The sequence below is a fragment of the Microtus oregoni genome, unplaced genomic scaffold (assembly GCF_018167655.1).
Source record: "Microtus oregoni isolate MIOR12 unplaced genomic scaffold, Mior012 000045F_ref0000178, whole genome shotgun sequence".
In the NCBI taxonomy this organism is placed as follows: Eukaryota; Metazoa; Chordata; class Mammalia; order Rodentia; family Cricetidae; genus Microtus; species Microtus oregoni.
Window position 1 is genome coordinate 8,515,380 of NW_024543219.1, and position 9,446 is coordinate 8,524,825.

Genomic DNA, 9,446 nt, shown 5'->3' on the forward strand with positions numbered 1-9,446 from the left:
ATGCCGTGGATATGGAACCTAATTTAGAAATCCTGCACAGTTAAAGTTAAAGGAGCTTAACAAGGTAAGTTAGACCACACCAATGGCTTAAAATAGATAAATATTTCTGTGCGGGAAATCCAATTCTCTTTGGCTCTAATATGCATGATGATAAATAAATTTCATACTTTGTATAGGACTCTTTAGATATTACCTATAACTAGAAAAAAATGATTATCTTTTCTAGTCATATTGAAAATGCATCACATAAAATTAACAAAATCAGTTTAGTCCAACCAAACTGATCAAGTAAAGTTGGTAAGCACACAGTTGCCTCCCATGCTGGAATGAGGAAATGATTTTCACTGTTAATGTGAAACTTGTATTTTCTGAATGGCTAAGCAGGGAAATGTAACTGTTAGATATTAGTTTTTATTTTTCTGTGTCCATTCACTGTGACTTATGTGGACAGCATTATTTTGGAAACAAACACCCCAAAAGAAACAACCTCTGAGAATAAAACCAATGAAACAAGACTCCACATTCTCACCATTCTCAAATACAATGATACTCATTGTGACATGACACTACATAGGATTCTATGGGTGATGCCTCTGTTACTGCTTATCTTGACGATGCTACCAATGATGTTCTTGATACTACTGATAATTCTTGCTTTTCTTTTTAGTTTCTGCTGAACAACCCATGAGGAGCTCCTGTCATCAAGTGTCAGAAATATTTTTTGAGGTTTTTTTCATTTTATTGTTTGAAGAATATTTTCAGTTTACTCTTTGACATTTTAATGTATGTAATTCAGATCATCCATGTTGCTCGTATCTTCCCCATCCCTGTCCTCTGCCTCCATCCCATCCCCTAACTTGTCCTCATCCCATTTTTGTGTCATTTATCTTAAGGAGTAAGACTTCCAGTAGGATCCCCCACAGCCAAGTGCATGTGGACATTATCAGTTGGACTAAGTGAGTTATTAAAAAAGGGAGGGAGACATAACATCCATCTTTCACCACTTTTGCAGATAAATTACATATAGTGTTTTGTTCCTTGAATTACTGGCCAGACACTAAAACATTAAATCTTATCTAATTCTATAGACCTTATTATGCTTTCAGTACATGTAAAGCTTGCTCAACTTTCATTCACCTTTTAAAACATGTACTGTACATGCATCCCCAGAGAGAGAACACAACTCAAGGGGATACACAATTCAGTAGGAATTTGACTTTATCTAGTGGAACATACTGATAAATTCTGAAAGATAAACAAAAACACTTTGCTACTTGGACTTTCTCTCTTAATCCTTGATCAGAAGCCTCTTAGTTGTGTGGAATTCTAAGGAGGTTAAGGAACTGTAATGGAAAGTTGAAAGTAGCAAAGGGTCAAAAGTATTTCCAAGAGGTCAATAAATTCGTTATTCTGCCATCCGATAAAATATTGAAATCAATTTCTGCATAGAATGAATTTCATGAGATTTCCAGAAATTGAGTGGAGATGTTCATTTGTAATAAAAGATAACAAATATTAGATGCCGAGTTTGCCACATCTTTATGAATACAAATATAGATATGTATGGGTTCCTTGGCACCCTATTGTTCAACATTCAGGAATGAAAAATTCCACTGAGAATTGTTGATGCTAAGAGGCTCAGCTAGGGTTAGAATATAAAAATCAACATGGCATATGTGTGTGGGGTTTATGTATGTATATATGTACAATTAAAATACCTGGTCCTTTAAATGAGCTCAATTGTATTCAGAATGCATGATTTTAAAACTGTGTTTTATGTGGAATATACTTCAGGGGAAGAAAGAATACTATCAAAATATATCATAAAATAAATTATAATGTATTTCTGGTAGCATATAGTAATCTAGTTCCTTCTTAATTCACCTCCTTTTGTAGTAGTCTAAAAAACCTATTAACCTGTTGTACGTTATTTTGAAAAAATTAAAGATATTAGACATCTTTAAAAATGATGTTTTTATGATGTTATTACATTGGCTTTCAAGTGACAATCTGTCAGAAATATTTTATAAAATTTAGAAATTTTCCTCATTTAGACCTTGGGAGCTCAGTCCAGTGCTCCAATGTGGGTCTCTGTCTCTATCTCCATCCACTGCCAGATGAAGGTTCTATGGTGATATGCAAGATATTCATCAGTGTGGCTATAGGATAGGGCCAGTTCAGGCGCCCTCTCCTCAGCTGCTCAAGGAATTAGCTGGGGACATCTCCTTGGATACCTAGGAACTTCTCTAGAGTCCAGTCTCTTGCCAACCCTAAAATGGCTCCTTAATTAAGATATATCCTTCCCTGCTCCCATATCCACTCTTCCTCCATCCCAGCCATCCTATCCCCCCAAGTTCTCCCCATCCTTCCCTTCTCACTTCTCTCTCTCCCTCTCCCCTTACCCCCACCTCACCCCCACCCCCAAGCTCTCAATTTTTGCCTGGCTATCTTGTCTACTTCCAATATCCAGGAGGATAACTACATGTTTTCCTTTGGGTTCACCTTCCTATTTAGCTTCTCTAGGATCACGAAGTATAGGCTCAATGTCTTTTATTTATGGCTAGAATCCACTAATGAGTGAGTACATACCATATTCATCTTTTTGGGTCTGGGTTACCTCACTTAAGATAGTGTGTTCTATTTCCATTCATTTGGATGCAAAATTCAAGATGTCATTGTTTTTTACCACTGAGGAGAGAGAACTTGAGCAAGGAAGTCAGGACCGCGAGGGGTACGCCCACCCACTGTGACAGTGGGGCTGATCTAATGGGAGCTCACCAAGGCCAGCGGGACTGGGACTGATGGAGCATGTGATCAAACCGGACTCTCTGAACATGGCTGACAAGGAGGATTGACTGAGAAGCCAAGGACAATGGCACTGGGTTTTGATTCTACTGCATGTACTAGCTTTGTGGGAGCCTAGTCTGTTTGGATGCTCACCTTCCTAGACCTGGATGGAGGAGGGAGGACCTTGGACTTCCCACAGGACAGAGAATCCTGCCTGCTCTTTGGACTGGAGAGGGAAGGGGAGGGGGAATGAGGACAGGGGGAGGGAAATAGGAGGGGAGGAGGTGAAAATTTTTAATAATAATAATAATAATAATTAATAAAATAAAATTCGTACTTACTCTCAGAAAAAAATTAGAAATTTTAATGTTAAATATTTCTCTGAAAATTGATACAGTATATATTGAATTTTGTATATAAGTTTTTAGTAGCTTTTCATTAAAATGTACTATGAAAATATTTTAAACTGTTTCCTTGTATTGTACAAGCTGATGGCATGACCTCTTGGTGACATGTTTAAGGAGAAAACTTCTATTATAGCTATCAGAGATAGAATAGACAGCGGCATATCAAATCACTCAGAGCAGAAATAGATGTTGGCTGAACATAGTCAACTGCACCTGCCTATGATAGAAGCAGAAGCAGAGCAGAGAGGCAGATAGAGAGAGACAGAAGAGGAGACACAGAGAGAGGGAGAGGAACATAGAGACAGGGGGAGACAGAGAGATAGGTTTAGAAAGAGAATGAGAAGCTGGGAGAGGGATGCTTCTGAACTAGAGGGAGTTTAGGGTAGGGAGCAGGGTAGAAGACCTAGAACACGAGCATGGACTCTGACATGTCCAGTGGGTACTGGTGCTACTGAAGGACCTGGAGGCTAGTCTGTACCTTGTTATAGTAATAGATAATGACCACAGATAGTCAACTCTTCCTACTGCCAGTGAGAAGAGAAATGACCCCTTTGAGAAGAGGAAGTAGCTTCACAAGTTTTTAAGGAATGTTGGATTTATCTATGCTCCAGAAATCTTCCAAAAGTCCAGGTTGAGCCCATTTCTGGGTATCTGGGCCAGCAATTGCAGTTTTGGAAACTGGAGTTCAATGAATTTTAGTGGATTTTCCAAGGCACAAACCAGTCATGTTGAGGTTTCCATTCTCACACTGCTCTCACATGAGTAAAAACACCACCCGAGCTACTCTATTGGCCTTAACATCCGTAGATTTAAACTGTGGCTGCTTACCTGCATTCCCTCTTTACTTTTTATGACATTCCATCACCAGCACATGTTAAGTGAGCAAAGTCCCTCACTGAGGGTGGGGCCTTATGAGTCCCTTCCTGTGTATGATTAACATTGTGTCCTGGACACCATTTCACAGAAACAATCTTCAACCTCTGCCTCTCACTTCCAAAGTAGTCCCTGAGCCTTGCAGCGTGTTGTGGTTCAGGTGTCCTGCTGAGGTCTGAGAACTGCACAGTTATGTATTCTCTAAACTTTGGCCAGGTGTGAGTCTGTGCAGTCAGCAGAGCCCACTTCCTAAAGAAGCCTCTCTCATTAGGGATCCCAGTTGCTCAAATGTATAGGTGTCAGGGAGAGTACGTAGAAGGCAGCTTGATGCCATGTAATTTTAACAAATCAACAACAGAGGGCCTATTGTGTGGATTCACCACATCAGTGATTAACTCAGAGTCACCAATACTGCATCAGCATGGCAGTAAGGAAATAAAAGCACTTCCACTGGGAGTCATTTCCAGGTTTGAATTTTCTCCATGTTCCCTGTCTTCCCTCCAAATCTGTGCTTTTCTGAAGAAGTCTGCCTGTCCCTTTGTCTGGTTTTGTGTGTGTGTGTGTGTGTGTGTGTGTGTGTGTGAGTCTTTGTCTGTCCCGATGTCTGTCTGTCCCTACATGTGTCCCTATGTGTGAATTTGTGTGTCTGCCCCTTTTCTTGCTCTCTCTTTTATTGAATTTCCCCATAAGAATCACATGGGGAAGGAGTGGGGTACTTTACAGAAATCATTCATGGAGTCTTAGAAGGGATTAAGGTAATGAGTGCAACTGAACCCAATTCACCCAGACAGGAAAAAAAATTACAAATACCATGATTGCCCAGTAATGCTGGCTGTGCCCAACTGTTTTGGTGGATACTCATTTAGAAGTGTTTTCAACCTCTTTATGTTTGCTCTTTTATACAAATGATATACATGAATTGTTCTGGATCAGGGGCACAGAAGAAGACATAATTTAACATTACAATTAAGTATTAGTTTAGTATGTAAAAGGTGGCTATGTAGGAAGACCAAGGAAAGTAGTGGTAATTGTTACATTTTTCTCTTAAAAGTTGGCTAAACAATCAATTTGAGTACACAGTAGGAGAGCAGCCTTATGTCTTAAGTGACCTCAAGGTATGTTATGAACTCTGGCTGTGATGTCAAGCAAAGGTTCCAGTCTCTAGAATAAGACATATTTCCATATTACATCACCATGGCCTCAGTCATTGGGCTCTTAACCAAGTTTACAGAACCAGCCAAGAGTTCCCTACTGTGTGATAGACCTAAAATCAAATCACAAATTTCATTGTTCTTATAAGAGTCAACACACAGAGCAATCCTCATTGTCCGCTATGTTCAGCGAATCCGGTTTTATCCCATGCTTTTTCAGACCCAGTCCAGCTGGCCTTGTTGGGTTCCCGATAGAACATCCCCAATGTCTTAGTATGTGGGTGCACCCCTCGTGGTCCTGAGTTCCTTGCTTGTGCTCTCTCTCCTTCTGCTCCTGATTTGGACCTTGGGATTTCAGTCCCGTGTTCCGATTTGGGTCTCTGACTTCTTGAATTTTGCATGCAAATGGACGGAAATAGAAAACACTATCCTGAGTGAGGTAAGCCAGACCCAAAAAGAGGAACATGGGATGTACTCACTCATATTTGGTTTCTAGCCATAAATAAAGGACATTGAGCCTATAATTCGGGATCCCAGAGAAGCTAAATAAGAAGGTAAACCCAAAGAAAGACAAAAGTCATCCTCCTGGAGATTAACTTTGATCGGGCGATGAAGACAGACAGAGACAGAGACACAAATTGCTGTGCCCACTCTTATGTGGATGGGCTGCACCCCTATACAAGACTGGTCTCCTCAGGGCCTGCCCTGTACTGTGGAGTCAGGCTGGGGAAGTTGCACTGCCCTCTTTCACAGCTGTCCTAGGCAGGGACAGACAAGACATGGGAAGCCAGGCCCTGTAAGCTGTGCTCCCCTCTTCACAACTGCCTCAGTATGGTGAGAGAGTCTCTGGAGAGCCATGCCAGTCACCCTGACATCCCAGTTTTAATGCTGATATCTCAGGGCCAAACAAGCCCTGGGGATCCAAAGTGGGGAAGCTGCACCGCTATCTTCCATGACTGTCCACTGCAGGGTCTGACAGTCCTTTAGTAGCAGGCTAGGACCTATGATGTCATGCCTGATATGCTATGTCCCCTCTTCCATTGTGAGCCTCTGCTGGGCCAGACAGGACATCTGGAGCCTGGCTGAGGAATTATGCCACCTCTTTATGCATGTCCTCCCTTGGGACTGACAGGACAGGCAAGTTATACCCTTCATTGATTGCTGGCCTGCTATGGACAGAAGAGTACCAGGAGAGCCCAGCCAGAGATGCTTCACACCCCTCTTCCATGAATGGCCTCCCCAGGGATGAACAGGACATGGGGAGTCAAGATAGGGAATCTGCCTCTCCTCTTCCATGGCTGGCCTCTCCAGGACTGGCCAGTAACTGCTGTGTCTTGTGTGAAAGCTCTGCCCCATCTTCGATGCCTGGTCTGAGACTCCTCCACAGGGCCTGAGATCCTGGGGGAGTCACACCCTGTATTCACAACTGGCTTTCCAGGACAGAACATGGATTGTGGTGCCAGGCAAGGCAAGCTGTGCTCCTTCCTCTATGACAGAAATCCCAGTGGCCAGCCATAGAATGGGAAGCCAGGTGATGGAAGCTGTGCCCCTCTTCCAAGGATTACCTGTGCCCCTCTTCCATGACTAGCCTCCCCAGGTCCTACCTTGCCCTGCAGAGTTCAGGCTTGGGAAGCTACATCCCTCCTTCCACAGCTGTCCAATGACAGGACATGGAATGCCAGTATTCCTATAGTATGCACACTTCATTCAGAACTGGTTTCTGTATGGCCAGATTCAGCAGGGCCAGCCAAGGGATCTGTACCCACATCTTTATGATTGACCTCAACAGGACTAAACAGGCCCTGCAGAGAGAGTAGGGGGAAGCTGCACCCCTATCTTCCATGGTTGGTCACAACAGGTCCTGTAGAGCTAGGCCTGGGATGCTGTGCCCCTATCTTCCACATATGATAAACTCAGGGCTGAACCACCCCTTAGGAAAAATGCTGGGGAAGTTGTGACACCAATCATCCACAGCTGGTCTCCACAGTAAAGGACAGGCCCTGGGGTGGCATACCTGGGTGTCTCTGCCCTTGACAATAATCTGTGCCACCTCTTCTTTGGATAGCCTTCCCAGTGACTGACAGGCCAAGTAAGTTGTTCCCCTTCTTCAACTCCTGGCTTACCTTGGACTGGAGAGTATTTGGCGAGCCAGGCTAGGGGTGTGGCACACTGCTTTTCCATGACAGACTTCTCTTGGGCTGACCATCTCATGGGGAATCAGGCTGGTGGAGCTGCCCCAACCTCTCCCATGACTGTACTTCCCAGGGCAAGCCATTCTCTGGGATCTAGGGTTGGAAAATTGTGCACTCTCTTTCACAGATGACTTCATTAGGTCTGCCCATGCCCAGCAGATCCAGGCTGCAGAAGATGCACCCACTATTCCACGACTGGCCTCTCGACTGATGGCCATGTGCTAGTGAGCCAGGCTGGGGGTGCTCTGTTCCCTCTTCCAAGGTTGGACTAGGCAGACATGGACAGTTTGTTGGGAATCTGGCTAGGGATACTGTTCTACCTCTTACAACGTTGGCCGAGATCAATAAAATAAACCATGTGCTTTCAATGATGTAGGGAAAGGTAACACTTATCCATTGCTGATGGGAGTGCAACCTTCTCTAGCCACTATGAAAATCAGTGTGGTGGTTTCCTAGGAAGCTAGAAATTAATCTACCTCAAGATCTAGGTAAACAATTTTTAGATATATAAAAAAAATACAGAAACGTTTGCTGATTCATGTTCATTGTTGCTCTATTCATAATAGCTGGACACAGGAAGCAACCTAGATGTCAACAAACTGATGAATGGATAATGAAAATGTGATACATTTAGACAATGAAATATTATTCACCTCTTAAAAATCATAAAATTCTCAGGTAAATGGATAAAGCTAGAAAATATCATCTCAGCTGAGGTAATATAGATCCTAAAAGATATTGTATGATTTCTCTCATATGTAGATGTTAGCTTTTAAGCTTTCAACATATGTGTTATTTTACAAATAACCACAGAGGTTGGATACCAAGTAAAGGACTGGGGGAATGAGATTCTCTGAAGGAATAAAAGATAGAATATGTTGTTGTGGAGAGACAGGGATACTAGGAGAATTAAAATGGGAGGAGATGGGAGAAAAGGGTAAAGGAGAGACTATGGGGATAGAAAACTAAAACTAAAGGACGTTTGAGAAACCAATGTGGAAACCTACTACGGTAGAAGATTCCTAAAACACATGCATGATTGAAAGTAATCTAAATGGAGTTACCAAATACAGTGGAGACAACTTGACATCTTATGCCACCAAGTAAATCCTCCAGTGCCCGGAATAGCTGATACCTTGTTGAGCTGTTGGCCAAAGAGGCCCCAGGGAAACCCTCAAATATCACAGGTTATTTCCAATGCTACTGAACACTGTCCATAAACTGATAGTACGGCTCTATTGCTGAAGGTAACGTTTATTTCTCTCATCAAATATGGAAGTGATGAGTCAGTGCCTAATTAGAAGCTTCACCTTTATTGATCAGCTATTTGGTTCTAGAAGGTACTCTGCTTGATAGCATAAGAGAAATGTAATCACCGATATTACCAAGCTACAAACCTGTGACTTACAGCAGTGACCTGCCTGTATGACACACTAGCTTAAGAGTGGCACAAATTTTGTGGGAGCAACCAATAACTTTGTGATTCCCTCAGGTGGAACTCATATCTACACTGCAAAGTGGCTAAGAGCCTCAAACTGATGTCATGGTCTTAGGTGACGCCTACTATTATTCTGATAAAGGAACATATCTATAAAATGTCTCTTAATGGCAGCTAGCTATACCCATACATCAGTCTTGCCCAATTCACACCAGAGAAGCTTCTTCTTCTAGTAGATGGGAAACCCCCAAGTGCACAATGTGTAGAAAGTGACAGACATTGGAGCATTCTGTCCTAAATGGGATGTTTTGATTGAACCCCGACTCACAAGGCTCAGGGAGGTGTGAGGAGAGGAGGCAGAAAACTTGTAAGAGCCAGAGGTGATGGATGAATCCAAGGGAACAGTGACTTCCAGGCACAGAAGGACTGATGTACATATGAACTCATGTAGACTGTGGCAGCAAACACAAGATTTGCACAGGTTAAATCCTGTAGTCCCAGCACTGAGAGGGGGTACTGTGCATATAATTCTTTGAAAATTTTGTATATTCGTATAACATATTTTGGACGTATTCACCCACGCCATCCCTCTCAACTT